The sequence below is a fragment of the Giraffa tippelskirchi genome, chromosome 4, assembly GCF_054371585.1.
Source record: "Giraffa tippelskirchi isolate mGirTip1 chromosome 4, T2T-mGirTip1v1.2.pri, whole genome shotgun sequence".
Classification (NCBI taxonomy): Eukaryota; Metazoa; Chordata; class Mammalia; order Artiodactyla; family Giraffidae; genus Giraffa; species Giraffa tippelskirchi.
The window spans coordinates 142,132,412-142,146,267 of NC_137278.1; the positions used below are offsets into that span (position 1 = coordinate 142,132,412).

At 37.1% G+C, this 13,856-nt stretch overlaps 1 protein-coding gene across 5 annotated transcripts in view; it reads left to right on the forward strand.

The window, feature by feature from the left end:
* The window catches only part of KIF21A (kinesin family member 21A), a 171,892-nt gene that overhangs the window by 14,974 nt on the left and 143,062 nt on the right, over positions 1-13,856 (forward strand). The window lies entirely within an intron of this gene.

Below are 13,856 nucleotides of genomic sequence, written 5' to 3' on the forward strand. Positions count from 1 at the left end.
CAGCAGTAGAGATAATGTAACTGAGGATGAGTATTATGCAAAATCATCAGGTAGATTCCCTGCCCTTGCTTATATGTTTGCTCTCTGTACATTCTGATAAGAACAATGCTCTCTATTTTATGTGAAAAAAGAATGCAGTAACAAGAACTTCTGTTCCTAAAAGCAGTCATCTCTGTGCCTTTTTTGGACTATCAAACATGTTTATTTGCATATTACATAATTTTGCTTTTATGATTGAATCTTTTAAGATGAACTTTGGTGAGGAAAGTAATGCTTTTGGAGTTTATGTTCAGATCTCCTCTGTTGCACTGAGTCACTTTTAGGTGGCAGTAATATAAAAGTAATCCTGTGGAAAAATAATATGATGTCTCTCTATGACTCAATTTCATCTATGTATAAAGCGGATTATACTTCTGCTATGTACATTACAGCCTCTTTGTAAAGTATAGATAATAAAGCTGTAAATAGAGGGCTATTACTCTAAGCTCATTGTAAGTAGAACAGAAGTTACTTAAGTAAGTATATTTTGGTATCTAAAATGGAGGAATAAAAGTGTATTTGTGAGGGTAATTAATAGTTCCCATTCCTGACCATTCTAATTCAATTTGACCAAGTAAATTCAATGTATCTCAGTTTAGTCCTATTCATTTTATTAGTTATTGCACCCCTATAATTAAGTACACTCAAAACACTTTGCTAGGCACTGGGAAATGCAAGATGAATCAGATGTGAAATTTGCCCTTGAGAAACTCCGTCCAGTTCGGTTATAAGATGGCTTTCCCATGAAATGTGCCAACAATTAAGTTTAAACATATTACATGCAAGTTATTAACAGTGGTATACTTCTATAGACATTGTGATCACATTAGTACTCTCTAACACAGAAAAATGACTCTTTATTTTCCAAAATAGCAACGTAAGTCTTAATAATCTGTCCCATGACATCTAATCTTTCCACTCTCCTAATATTTAACATAGCCATGTTCATCTATTTGCTTATTTCCCCTGTTACTTATCCTTTCTCATCTTTCCTAATTTTCATGCTCATTCCATTAAAAAATCCCTTTCCATAAATTTCATCCTATTTTCATCAGATATTAATTGCAAAAATTTATTGACAATAGCTCATTTGCCCATAAAAAGACTTGGATACATGTACATCTATGCACACTCACACATAAACACACATTTTTTTTCCTGTATAATTAATAACTAATTCATTCAGAGTGGCTAGCTTGGATCTGAGTGAAGCAGGAAGCTTCTATGGAAAGTTTCCTAAAACATTTCACTTCTAAGGATAGTTTGAATATAATTTAAAAATCCCTTCGTTAACTATTAAACTTTTTGTTTTATCAATCCTAGTGTCCTGTGGGTGATAGGCTCTGTTTTTTTTCAGGGAACTGATGATCTGTTTTATATTTCAAGACTCAAGGACTCAAGCCCTTTGGGGATTTAATATTGGTGGAGTTATAGACTTCCAGATGTCCCTGACAAATATTTAGTCTTACTTCTGGTAGATGTATCTTTCGTAGTAGCCAGCTCTTATTATAAGGACATGACTGAAATAGTTTCCTATGAGAATGGGCTTTGACATCAAGAGGTGTGTTTGAACTTGACTTCTTTCCTAGTTGTTCTTTTTTCTAAATTAATTAATTTATTTTAATTGGAGACTAATTAAAGTATTGTAGTGGTAGTGTTGTCTTTCCTAATTATTAACTTTGAGTGAATTGCTTGAGCTGCCTGAACCTCAGTTTCCTCGTCTGTAAAATGATATATACTCATATTAATAGAATTATTTTTTCCTAAAGGTTCCTCTCTTGCCGATTTCTACTGTGTATACATATGTAAGTCTAACATATGGAACATGATAGTTTGCTTTGTAAATACAGTTGATCCTTGAACAACACCAAGGTTAGAGACGCTGACCTTCCCCTCCATGCAGTCAGAAATCCTCATATAACTTTACAGTCAGCCCTTTCACCTGTAATTCTGCATCCATGGATTCAAGTGATCTTGCATTGTTTAGTACAGTAGTACGTGTTTATTTAAAAAAAAAAAGTGAGTTGACAGACGTAGTTAAAACCTGTGTTATTCAAGAGTCAAGTTAGTATTTTAGTGACTTGGGTTAGTAGCTCTTCTTCCTTAAATGGATCTTGAATTATTTAAAAGCAAGGGTTCTTTTATTTTTTCTTTGTCCTTTTCTGTGAAATGCTTAACCCATCAGTAGACATGTCAGTGCATGCTCAGTTGTTCAGTATTTTCCGACTTGTGACTGCGTGGACTGTAGCCATCAGACTCCTCTGTCCATGGAATTTTCCAAGCCAGAATACTGGAGCAGGTTGCATTTCCTACTCCAGGGGACATTTCTGACCCCAGGCATGTCAGACCTGGCCCTCAATACCAGAGAAGAAGAATATAGTCTACTCCTGATTATTATGGAGACTTTAGTCAGTCTGTCAAGAAATAGTTGACCTCCATTGATGTTCCAGAAGGGGTGTCTGGGTGTGGAGGATATAGATATAATTCAAGTGTTTCTACTTTCAAGAAGTTAACATTGGGTGAGGCTAGAGACAATAACATAAAAAAAATAACTTCAGGTATTGCTAAGTGCTGTGGAGAAGATGAGACAGTATACTTGAGGGTAGTTAGTCATGACTGGGAAGGAGACATTTGAATTAAATGTGAATATAGAAAAGTGAGCCATGAGAAGATCAGAGAGAACATCATTTTATGCCAAAGCAAATACAGAAGCCATGAAAAATAAACTGACATGGTTAGTGGGATGGTAAGAAGAGCAGGATAGCCAGATACAGTAAATGAAAAAGAGGATGGAAATAATGACAGAGATATAGGCAGGAGCCAGATTGTTTAGGGCCTTGTAGTCTAGAATGGAAATTTTGGACTTAATTTTAGTGGCAAGGCTTTCAGTTCAGTTCAGTTCAGTCACTCAGTCTTGTCTGACTCTTTGCGACCCCATGAATCACAGCACGCCAGGCCTCTCTGTCCATTACCAACTCCCTGAGTCCACCCAAACCCATGTCCATCGAGTCGGTGATGCCATCCAACCATCTCATCCTCTGTCATCCCCTTCTCCTCCTGCCCTCAATCTTTGCCAGCATCAGGGTCTTTTCCAATGAGTCAGCTCTTCGCATCAGGTGGCCAAAGTATTGGAGTTTCAGCTTCAACATCAGTCCTTCCAATGAACAACCAGGACTGATCTCCTTTGGGATGGGCTGGTTGGATCTCCTTGCAGTCCAAGGGACTCTCAAGAGTCTTCTCCAACACCACAGTTCAAAAGCATCAATTCTTCGGTGCTCAGCTTTCTTTATAGTCCAACTCTCACATCCATACATGACCACTGGAAAAACCATAGCCTTGACTAGACGGACCTTTGTTGGCAAAGTAATGTCTCTGCTTTTGAATATGCTATCTAGGTTGGTCATAACTTTCCTTCCAAGGAGTAAGCGTTAATTGGAGATATGATTTACATTTTAGAAAGGTAACTGGTTGCTATATAGAAGATGGACTACGTTATAAGCGTTGAAAATAGAGGTGGAAGACCAGTGAGAATGCTGTTATTTTGTTCCAGCAGACAGATGGAAGCAGCTTGGACTAAACAAGAGCAGTACAGGTGGTAAACAGTAGATCTGAGGTATATTTTGGAGATAGAACTGTCAGAGTTTGCTGATAAAGAGTGCAAGAGAAAGAGAAAAATCAAGTAAATTGTTTAGATGCGTGGTTTAAGAAAAAGAGGAGATATCTGTAGGAGTGAAGTCCTTGGGAAGGAGACTAGGGATGAGATTGAGGAGAAAAAGTTGAGAGAGTGGCCTTAAATAGAAGCAGCGACATTTCTATTATAACAGAAAAATCTCCCAGAATTTGTGGGTATAGATGAAATATAGTTTGGATCTGGAAGCATGAAGATAAAGATGGAGTAAATCTCTTCTGACTGCATCATCATCATCATCATCTTCCTTTTTTTTTTTTTTTTTTAACAAAAATGAAACAGGTTTTAAGAAGGCCAAAGAATCGTGAGATAAAATTGTTGGGTGTATTACCTAAGGGATTTGAGGTTACTAAGAATGCTGAAATAAGTAGTGGTGATAGAGGTAGCTGATAGAGTGGCCCATAAGTGAGATCAATGGATGAGGCAGTGTGGCAAAGAGCAGCTTGTAGCAAGATCTGACTACAGGTGCTTCAAAGAAGATGGGATCTTTGGAAGAGGAACGATAGATTGGAAACTGCACTCAGGAGCAAGAAGAAACCTCACTTCCAGGCAGTGTCTTATACATACATGGTGTGAAAGAAAAAATAGCCTTACTTGGGAGCACTTCATTAAGAGCCACATCCTTGGGATGAATATGTAAGGGTTAGGTTGAGAGTACAGGTGAGTTTTCTAATAAAAATAAATGAATTATCAAACACTCATTATGTGGCAGAAGCAAATGTTCTAAACTCTAACTACACATTAACTCACATAAACCTAATGATAATCTTATAGGTACTATTATTGATTCTACTTTATGAATGAGGAAATTGAGAATTTAAGCAATTTACCTGTGGTCACATAGCTGTAGGTGAATTTGGGCTGGTGAATTTGGTTTCAGCCAGTGAAAGTGACAGTGAAAGTCACTCAGTGGTGTCCAACTCTTTGCAACCCTGTGGACTATACAGTCCATGGAATTCTCCAGGCCAGAATACAGAAGTGGGTAGCCTTTCCCTTCTCCAGGGGATCTTCCCAACCCAGGGATCAAACGTAGGTCTCCCTCATTGCAGGTGGATTCTTTACCATCTGAGCCCCAAGGGAAGCCCAAGAATACTGAGGTGGGTAGCCTATCCCTTCTCCAGTAGGTCTTCCTGACCCAGGAATCGAACTGGGATCTCTGCATTGCAGGCGGATTCTTTACCAGCTAAGCTATCTTGGAAGCCTTTGTTCCAGGCTTAATGACTGGTCTGTACTGTTGCTGATGGATCATAATTTCTAACACATAGCATTTAGAAAGGAAGTGAGGGATAGATGGTGGGACCAAATTAGAAGCTATGCAAAGTAGTATTGAACGAGCATTTTTATACTGAAGTATGATTTGGACAGCTTGGACTTCTGATGGCTAGTTTGGTGAACAGGGTTTGAAGAGCTTTTTCTATTTTGGACCAAAGAGCAGTTTGAAGATTTAGATGGCTGGTGTTCCTGCTGGCTGGTTTTCCTAATTGGTAGAAAGTGAATAATGAAAATTTTGAGTTAGCCGGTGACACCACTGAGAGGAGGTAGAAGGGCAATTGATTATATTCTGGTAGCAGTGGTCTGCCATGTTATTGTCTTATAGAGAGCTCATTTGACAATCTTGGGTGAACATAATATGGTCCAGTTTGTCTTCCTGGCCCTGAAATTCAAACATTGTTATATTTCTTATCATCTGATATTATTAAGGCAACTGCTTTTGGCTGCAAGATTCAGAACAGTACTAATGGCACTGAAAAGAAGATAGAAGTTGATTTTGAAGTAAATTTTTCACATTTTTTCCACAAAGTTACTTGCAAACATTTTTAATAGTGTATTTTTTTTCTGATTATAAAAAGTATTTTCTGTTCATTTTAGAAAATTTGAAAGAATTTCACTATCTTGATAAGAACATATGTCTGCTTATTATATTTTAATATGTGCCGTGCTTAGTCGCTCAGTCATGTCCGACTCTTTGCAACTGCATGGACTGTAGCCCCCCAGGTTCCTCTGTTCATTGGATTCTCCAGGCAGGAATACTGGTGTGTGTTGCCATGCCCTCCCTCAGGGGATCTTCCCAACTTGGCCATCCAACCCAGGTCTCCTGCATTGCAGGGAGCCACCTTTACCATCTAAGCCACCAGAGAAGCCCATATTTTTTAAATATAATCTCATATTATTTATATAAAATAATAAAATTATATCTTATTGCATATATAGTTTTTCATCTTTTTTTTTCACTTCACAGTTTTAAATTTCCTGAGTATTTTCCTAGGTCATTAAGTGATATTCTCAAATCTGATTCTTAAAGCCTATATACCTGGTTTGTTGAGTGGGGAACACAAGCTGGAAACAAGCTTGCTGGAGAAATATCAATATCTTCAGATATGCAGATGACACTACCCTTATGGCAGAAAGTGAAGAAGAACTAAAGAGCCTCTTGATGAAAGTGAAAGAGAGTGAAAAAGTTGGCTTAAAGCTCAACATTCAGAAAACTAAGATCATGGCATCCAGTTCCTGAATCAACGTAAATTGGACATGGTCAAGCAGAAGGTGACAAGATTGAACATTGACATCTTAGGAATCAGTAAACCTAAATGGATTGGAATTAATGTTCATCTAATTTAATTCAGATTAACATTATACCAAATTTCTCTTAGAGGAAATGGAATAGTCCTTATAGTCAATAAAGAGTCTGAAATGCAGTACAGGGGTGCAACTGCAAAAACAACAGAATGATCTTGGTTCATTTCCAAGGCAAACCGTTTAACACCACAGTAATCCAAGTCTGTGCCCCAACCACTGATGCCGTAGAAGCTGAATTTGACTGGTTTGATGAAGACAACAAGACATCCTAGAACTAACACGAAAAAAAGATGTCCTTTTCATCTAGAGGATTGGAATGCAAAAGTAAGAAGTCACGATATACCTGGAATAACAGGCAGGTTTGGCCTTGGGGTCCAAAATGAAGCAGGGAAAAGGCTAACAGAGTTTTGTCAAGAGAACACACTGATCATAGAAAACACCCTCTTCCAACAAAACATAAGATGACTACATATGGACATCACCAGATGATCAATACTGAAGTCACATGGATTATATTTTTTGTACCCAAGATGGAGAAGCTCTATACAGTAAGCAAAAACAAGATAGGGAGGTGACTGTGGCTCAGATCATGAGCTCCTTATTGCAAAATTCAGGCTTATAATGAAGAAAGTAGGGAAAAACCACTAGACCATTCAGGTATGACCTGAATCAAATATTTTATGATTATGGAGTGGAGGTGAAGAATAGATTCAAGGGATTAGATCTGGTGGACAGAATGCCTGAAGAACTATGGAAGGAGGATTGTAAAATTGTGCAGAAGGCAGTGGCCAAAACCATCCCAAAGAAAAAGAAATGCAAAAAGGCAAAGTGGTTGTCTGAGGAGCTTTACAAATAGCTGAGAAAAGAAGACCAATAAAAGGCAAGAATCAAATGGAAAGATATACTCAACTGAATGCAGAGCTCCACAGAATAGTAAAGAGAAATAAGAAGGCCTTCTTAAATGAACAGTGCATTGAAGTAGAGGAAAACAATAGAATGGGAAAATCTAGAGAGCTTGTCAAGAAAATTGGAGATATCAAGGCAAAATGTCGTGTAAGGATGGGCACGATGAAGGACAGAAATGGTAAGGACTTAATAGAAGCAAAAGAGATATCAAGAATACACAGAAGAATATACAAAAATGGTCTTAATGACAGAGATAACCACAGTGATATGGTCACTCACCTAGATCCAGACATGTTGAAATGTGGAGTCAAGTGGGACTTAGGAAGCATTACTGCAAACAAAGCTAGTAGAGGTGACGAATTCCAGCTGAGCTATTTAAAATCCTAAGAGTTTATGGTGTTAAATTTCGGCATTCAGTATTTAGTATTTCAGCAAATGGAAAAACTCCTCAGTGGCCACAGGACTGGAAGAGGTCAGTTTTCATTCCAAACCCAAACAAGAGCAATGCTAAGAAATGTTCAAACTGCCATACAGTGGTGCTGATTTCACATGATAGCAAGGTTATGCTCAAAATCCTTCAAGCTAGTTTCAACAGTGCATGAACCAAGAAATTCCAGATGCACAAGCTGAGTTTCAAAGAGGCAGAGGAACTAGAGATCAAATTGCCAGCATTTGTTCAATCATAGATAAAGCAAGAGAGTTCCAGGAAAAAACATCTGTTTCATGACTAAAGTCTTTGACTTTGTGGATCACAACAAATTGTGGAAAATCCGTAGAGAGATGGGGATACAAGACCACCTTGACTGTCTCCTGAGAAACCTGTATGTAAGTTAAGAAGCAACATTCAGAATCAGATGTGGAACAGCTGACTGATTCAAAATTGGGAAAGAAGTAAGACAAGGGTGTATATGTTCACCATTTTTATTTAACTTCTAAGCATAGTATATCATGTGAAATGCCGGGGTGGATGACTCACAAGCTGGAATCAAGATTGCTGTGAGAAATACCATCAACGTCAGATATGCAGATGATACTACTCTAATGGTAGAATGTGAAGAGGAACTAAAAAGCCTCTTGATGAGGGTGAAAGAGGAGAGTGAAAAAGCTGGCTTAATACTCAGCATTCAAATAGAAGGGGAAAAGATGGAAGCAGTGACAGATTTTATTTTCTTGGGCTTCCAAAATCACTGGATGGTGGCTGCAGCCACAAAATTAAAAGACACTTGCTCCTTGGAAGGAAAGCTATGACAAACCTAGACAGAGTATTAGTAAGCAGAGACATCACTTTGCTGACAAAGTTCATATGATTAAAGCTATGGTTTTTCCAATTGTCATGTGTGGATATGACAGTTGTACCATAAGGAAGGCTAAGTTCCTAATAACTGATGCTTTTGAGTTGTGGTATTTGGGAAGACTCTTTTGAATCCCCTGGGCTGTAAGGAGATCAAACTGGTCAATCCTAAAGGAAATCAATGCTGAATATTCATTGGAAGGACTGTTGCTGAAGCTGAAATTCCAATACTTTGGCTACCTGATGCAAAGAGCCTTCTCGTTAAAAACAACTCTGATGTTGGGAAAGATGGATGCAAAAAGGAAAAGTGCAAGGTAGAGGATGAGATGGTTAGATAGTATTACCAACTCAATGTATATGAATTTGAGCAAACTTTGTGAGACAGTGGAGCACTGAAGAGCCTGGCATGCTGCAGTCCATGGGGTTGCAAAGAGTTGGACATAACTTAGCGACTAAACAACAGCAATAAAATAGGAACATACATATCAATAATTACTTTAAATGTAAATTGATTAAATACTTTAACTAAAAGACCTGGACTGGCTGAATGGATACAAAAACAAGACCCAAATATATATATTGTCTATAAGAGACCCAGTTCAGACCCAGGGACACCTACAGATTGAAAGTGAGTGGTTGGAAAAAGATATTCCATGCAAATGGAAATGAAAAGAATGGGGAGTAGCAGTACTGATATTAGTCAGAATAGTCTTTAAAGTTAAGATTGCTAGAAGGGGACAAGGTAGGCCACTACATAATGATTAAGGGATCAATCCAAGAAGAATATATAACAATGGTAAATATTTATGCACCCTACATAGGAACACCTCAATACATAAGGCAAATGCTAATAGCCATAGAAAGGGAATTGACAGTAACACAATAATAGTGGGGTACTTTAACACTCCACTTACACCAACACCCAGACAGAAAATAAGAAGAAAGAAGCTTTAAATTACACACATTGGAACAGGTAGACTTAATTGGTATTTATAGGAAATTCCATTGGAAAGCAGCAGAACACACTTTCTTCTGAAGTACATGCGGGACATTCTCTAGGATAGATCACATCTTGGATCACAAATAAAGCCTCAGTAAATTTAGGAAAACTGAAATCATTTCAAGCATCTCTTCTGACCACAGTGCTATGAGATTAGAATCAATTACTGGGAAGAAAGTGTAAACAGCACAAATACAGGAGGCTAAACAATATGCTGGTAAATAAGAAATGACTGAAGAAATCAAAGAGGAAATAAAAAAATACCTAGAAACAAAGGAGAGTGAAAACATGACACTCCAAAACCTACAAAAGGCAGCAAAAGCAGTTCTAAATGTGACAGTTAGAGCAATACAATCTTACCTCAAGAAACAAGAAAAATCTCATATAGACAACCTAACCTTACTCCTAAACAACTAGAGAAAGAAGAACAAACAAAACCCAATGTTGGCAGATGAAAAATAATTATAATGATCGTAGCAGAAATAAATGAAATAGAGATGAAGAAAATAATTGTGAACACCAGTGCAACTAAAAGCTGGTTCTTTGAGAAGATAAACACAGTTGATAAGCCTTCAGCAAGACTCATCAAGAAAAAAAAGGAGAGAACTCAAGTTACTAAAATTAGAAATGAAACAGAAGTTACAACTAACACCATAGACATACAAGGGATCATAAAAAACTACTATCAGTAACTATATGCCAATAAAATGGACAATCTACGATAAATGATCTAATTCATAGAAAAGTACAACCTTCCAAGACTGAATCAGAAATAGAAAATATGAAGACAAGTTACAAGCACTGTGATCAAAAGTCTTCTGATGAACAATGGTTCAGAACCAGATGCCTTCACAGGTGAATTCTGTCAAACATTTAGAGAAGAGTTAACACTTACCCTTTTGAAACTCTTCCAAAAAACTTCAGAGAAAATAACACTCCCACTCATTCTAGAAGGCTACCATCACCCTGATACCAAAACAGACAATGAAAACACAAAAAAAGAAAATCTCAGGCCAGTATCACTAATGAACATAGATACAAAATTCTAAACAAAATACTGCTAAACAGAATCTAACAACACATTAAAAGGATCATACACCATGATCAAATAGGATTTATCCCAGGGATGCGAGGATGTTTCAGTATCTGCCAACCAATCAGTGTGATTGTTGTTATTGTTCAGTCATGTCCAACTGTTTGTGACCCCATGGACTGCAGCACGCCAGGCTTATACCACATCAACAAATTGAAGAATAAAAACCATATGATCATCTCCATAGATGCAGGAAAAACTTTGGACAAAATTCAACACCAATTTATGATAAGAACTCTATAGAAGGTGGGCAATGAGGGAACCTATCTCAACATAATAAAGGCCATGTATGACAAACCTATAGCAAACACTAATCTCAGTGGTGAAAAACTGAAAGTAGTTCCTGTAAAATCAAGAACAAGACAAAGGTGGTTACTCTTACCACTACTATTCAACATAGTTTTGGAAGTCCTAGCCATGACAATCAAAAATAGAGAAATAAAAGGAATACAGATTGGCAAAGAAATAAAACTGTCACTGTTTGCAGAGTGCCATGAAACTACACATAGAAAATCCTAAAGATGCCACCAAGAAAACTACTAAAGCTAATCAAAGAGTTTAGTATAGTCACAGGATACAAAATTAAACCACAGAAATCTCTTGTATTCATATATACTAACAATGAAAGATCAGTTAGTGAAAGTGAAATTAAGGAAATAATCCCTTTTACCATTGCAACAATAAAAATTACATACTTAGGAATAAATCTACCTAAGAAGATGAAAGACCAGTACATAGAAAACTATAAAATTATGCTGAAAGAAATGAAAGACAACACAAAGAGATAGATATACCATGTTCTTAGAATAGAAGAATCAATATTGTGTAAATGACAGTACCGCCCAAAGCAATATACAGATTCAAGGTAATCCCTATGAAATGATCAATGGCATTTTTCACAGAACTGCAACAAAAAAAAATTTAGTTAGTATGGAAACACAAAAGACCTTGAATATCAAGAGCAATCTTGAGGGAAAAAAAGCGGAGCTGGAAGAATCAGGCTCCCTGAATTCAGAGTATACTACAGGGCTACCGTAATCAATCCAATATGGTACTGTCACGAAAACAGAAATATAGATCAGTGGTGCAATATAGAAAGCCCAGAGATAAACCTATGCACTTATGGTCACCTAATCTATGACAAAGGAGTCTAGAATATACAACTGAGTAAAGATATCCTCTTCAATTAGTGGTCCTGGGAAACCAGACAGCTTTATGTAAAAGAATGGAATTTAAACACTCCCTAACACCTACATGAAAATCAAGTCAAAATGGATTAAAAACCTAAATGTAAAGGTGAGCACTGTAAAACTCTTAGAGGAAAACATAGGCAGAACAGTCTTTGACACAAATTGCAGCAAGATCTTTTTTGATCCTAGAGTAATGAGAATAACCGCTCCCCCCAAAAATAGGACCCTATTAAACTTAAAAGCTTTTGCACAGCAAAGGAAATCATAAAGAAGACAAAAAGACAAACCTCAGGAAGGGAGATGATATTTGCAAACAAAGCAACTGACAAAGGATTAATCTACAAAATACACAAAGAGCTCACGCAGCTCTCTCTCTATATATAAAAGTTAATCCAATCATAAAATGGACAGAAGACCTAAATAGACATTTCTCCAAAGGAGACATACAGATGGCCAAAAAAGACATGCAAAGATGCTCGCATCACTAATCATTAGAGAAGTGTAAATCAAAACTACAATGAGGTATCACCTCACAACTGTCAGCATGGCCATCATCAAAATCTATAAACAACAAATCCTGGATAGGGTGTGGAGAAAAGCGAACCCTCTTATGTGGTTGGTGGTACAGCCACTATGGAGAACAGTATGGAGGCTGCTTAAAAAATGAAAAATATAGTTTTATTTTTATATGAAAAATATGAAAACAAATTGAAAAAAGATGAAAAACATAAAAAAGATGAAAAACAGAACTGCTATTTGACTCAGCCGTCCTAGTACTGGGCATATACCCAGAGAAAACCATAACTCAGAAACACACATGCACTTGTGTTCATTGCACCGCTGTTTATAATAGCTGGAATATGGAAAACCATATGTGGAGTCACCTGTCCAAACCAGGATATGGAAGCAGCAAGGCCATGAGCAGAGGAATGGATAAAGAAGATGTGATATGTAATATAGGATAGTGCTCAGTCATAGAAAGAAACAGAATTGGGTCATTTGTGGAGGTGTGGATGGACCCAGAGTCTGTCATACAGAGTGAAGTAAGTCAGAAAGAGAAAAACAAATAGCATACATTAACTCATATATGTGGATTTGAACAAATTGGTTTATACGATCTTATTTACAAATCAGAAATAGAGACACAGATATAAAGAACAAACATGGATATCAAGGGGAAAGGGGGTTATGGGATGAATTGTGAGATTGGGATTAAGATAAATACACTATTGATACTATGAATAAAATAGATAACGAATGAGAATCTACTGTATGGCATAGGGAACTCTACTGAGTGCTCTGTGGTCACCTAAACGGGAAGGAAATCCAAAACCGAGGGGATATATGTATACGTATAGCTGATTCACTTTGCTGTACATTTGAATCTAACACAACATTTTATACTTCAATAAAAAATTTAAAAGGCCAGCTGATTCATTGATTGTTTCAACAAGCATTCATTGTTTGTTGTTTTGTAATATAATAAAAATAGGTCAAAATTTAGTAAGATTTGAAAAGCTACAGGTACTAGTATCATGATATTACAAAGTATAATCATGACTGAACAAAATTCTATCCACTTGAGAATTTTATGCCATCTTAACAGGATTCTGGGCTTCCCAGGTGGCGCTAGTGGTAAAGAACCAGCCTGCCAATGCTGGAGATGCAAGAGACCTGGAAGAGGAAATGGCAACCCACTCCAGTACTCTTGCCTGGGAAATCCTATGGACAGAGAGGCCTGGTGGGCTACAGTCCATGGGGTTGCAGAGAGTCGAACATGACTGGGCAGCTAAACACACACACATGGTTTTAGTATTATTAGATGTTATATTCATGTTTAATATTGTTTTCCACAATTTAATACTGTGATAGTTTTTCATTACTCTGCCCATTGTCATCGTGTCTTCTGATACTTACATTTTTAAAATTTCTCTTCTTTTCACCTATCTCTAGTTGTTGCCAAGTCTTGCTGCTTCTTTCTCATTGATGTATCTTATACTTTTTTCCTTGCCAGTCCTTAGTAATTCACATTGTGAATGCTCTAGTTCTGGTCTTCACTGCTTAGTGACTGA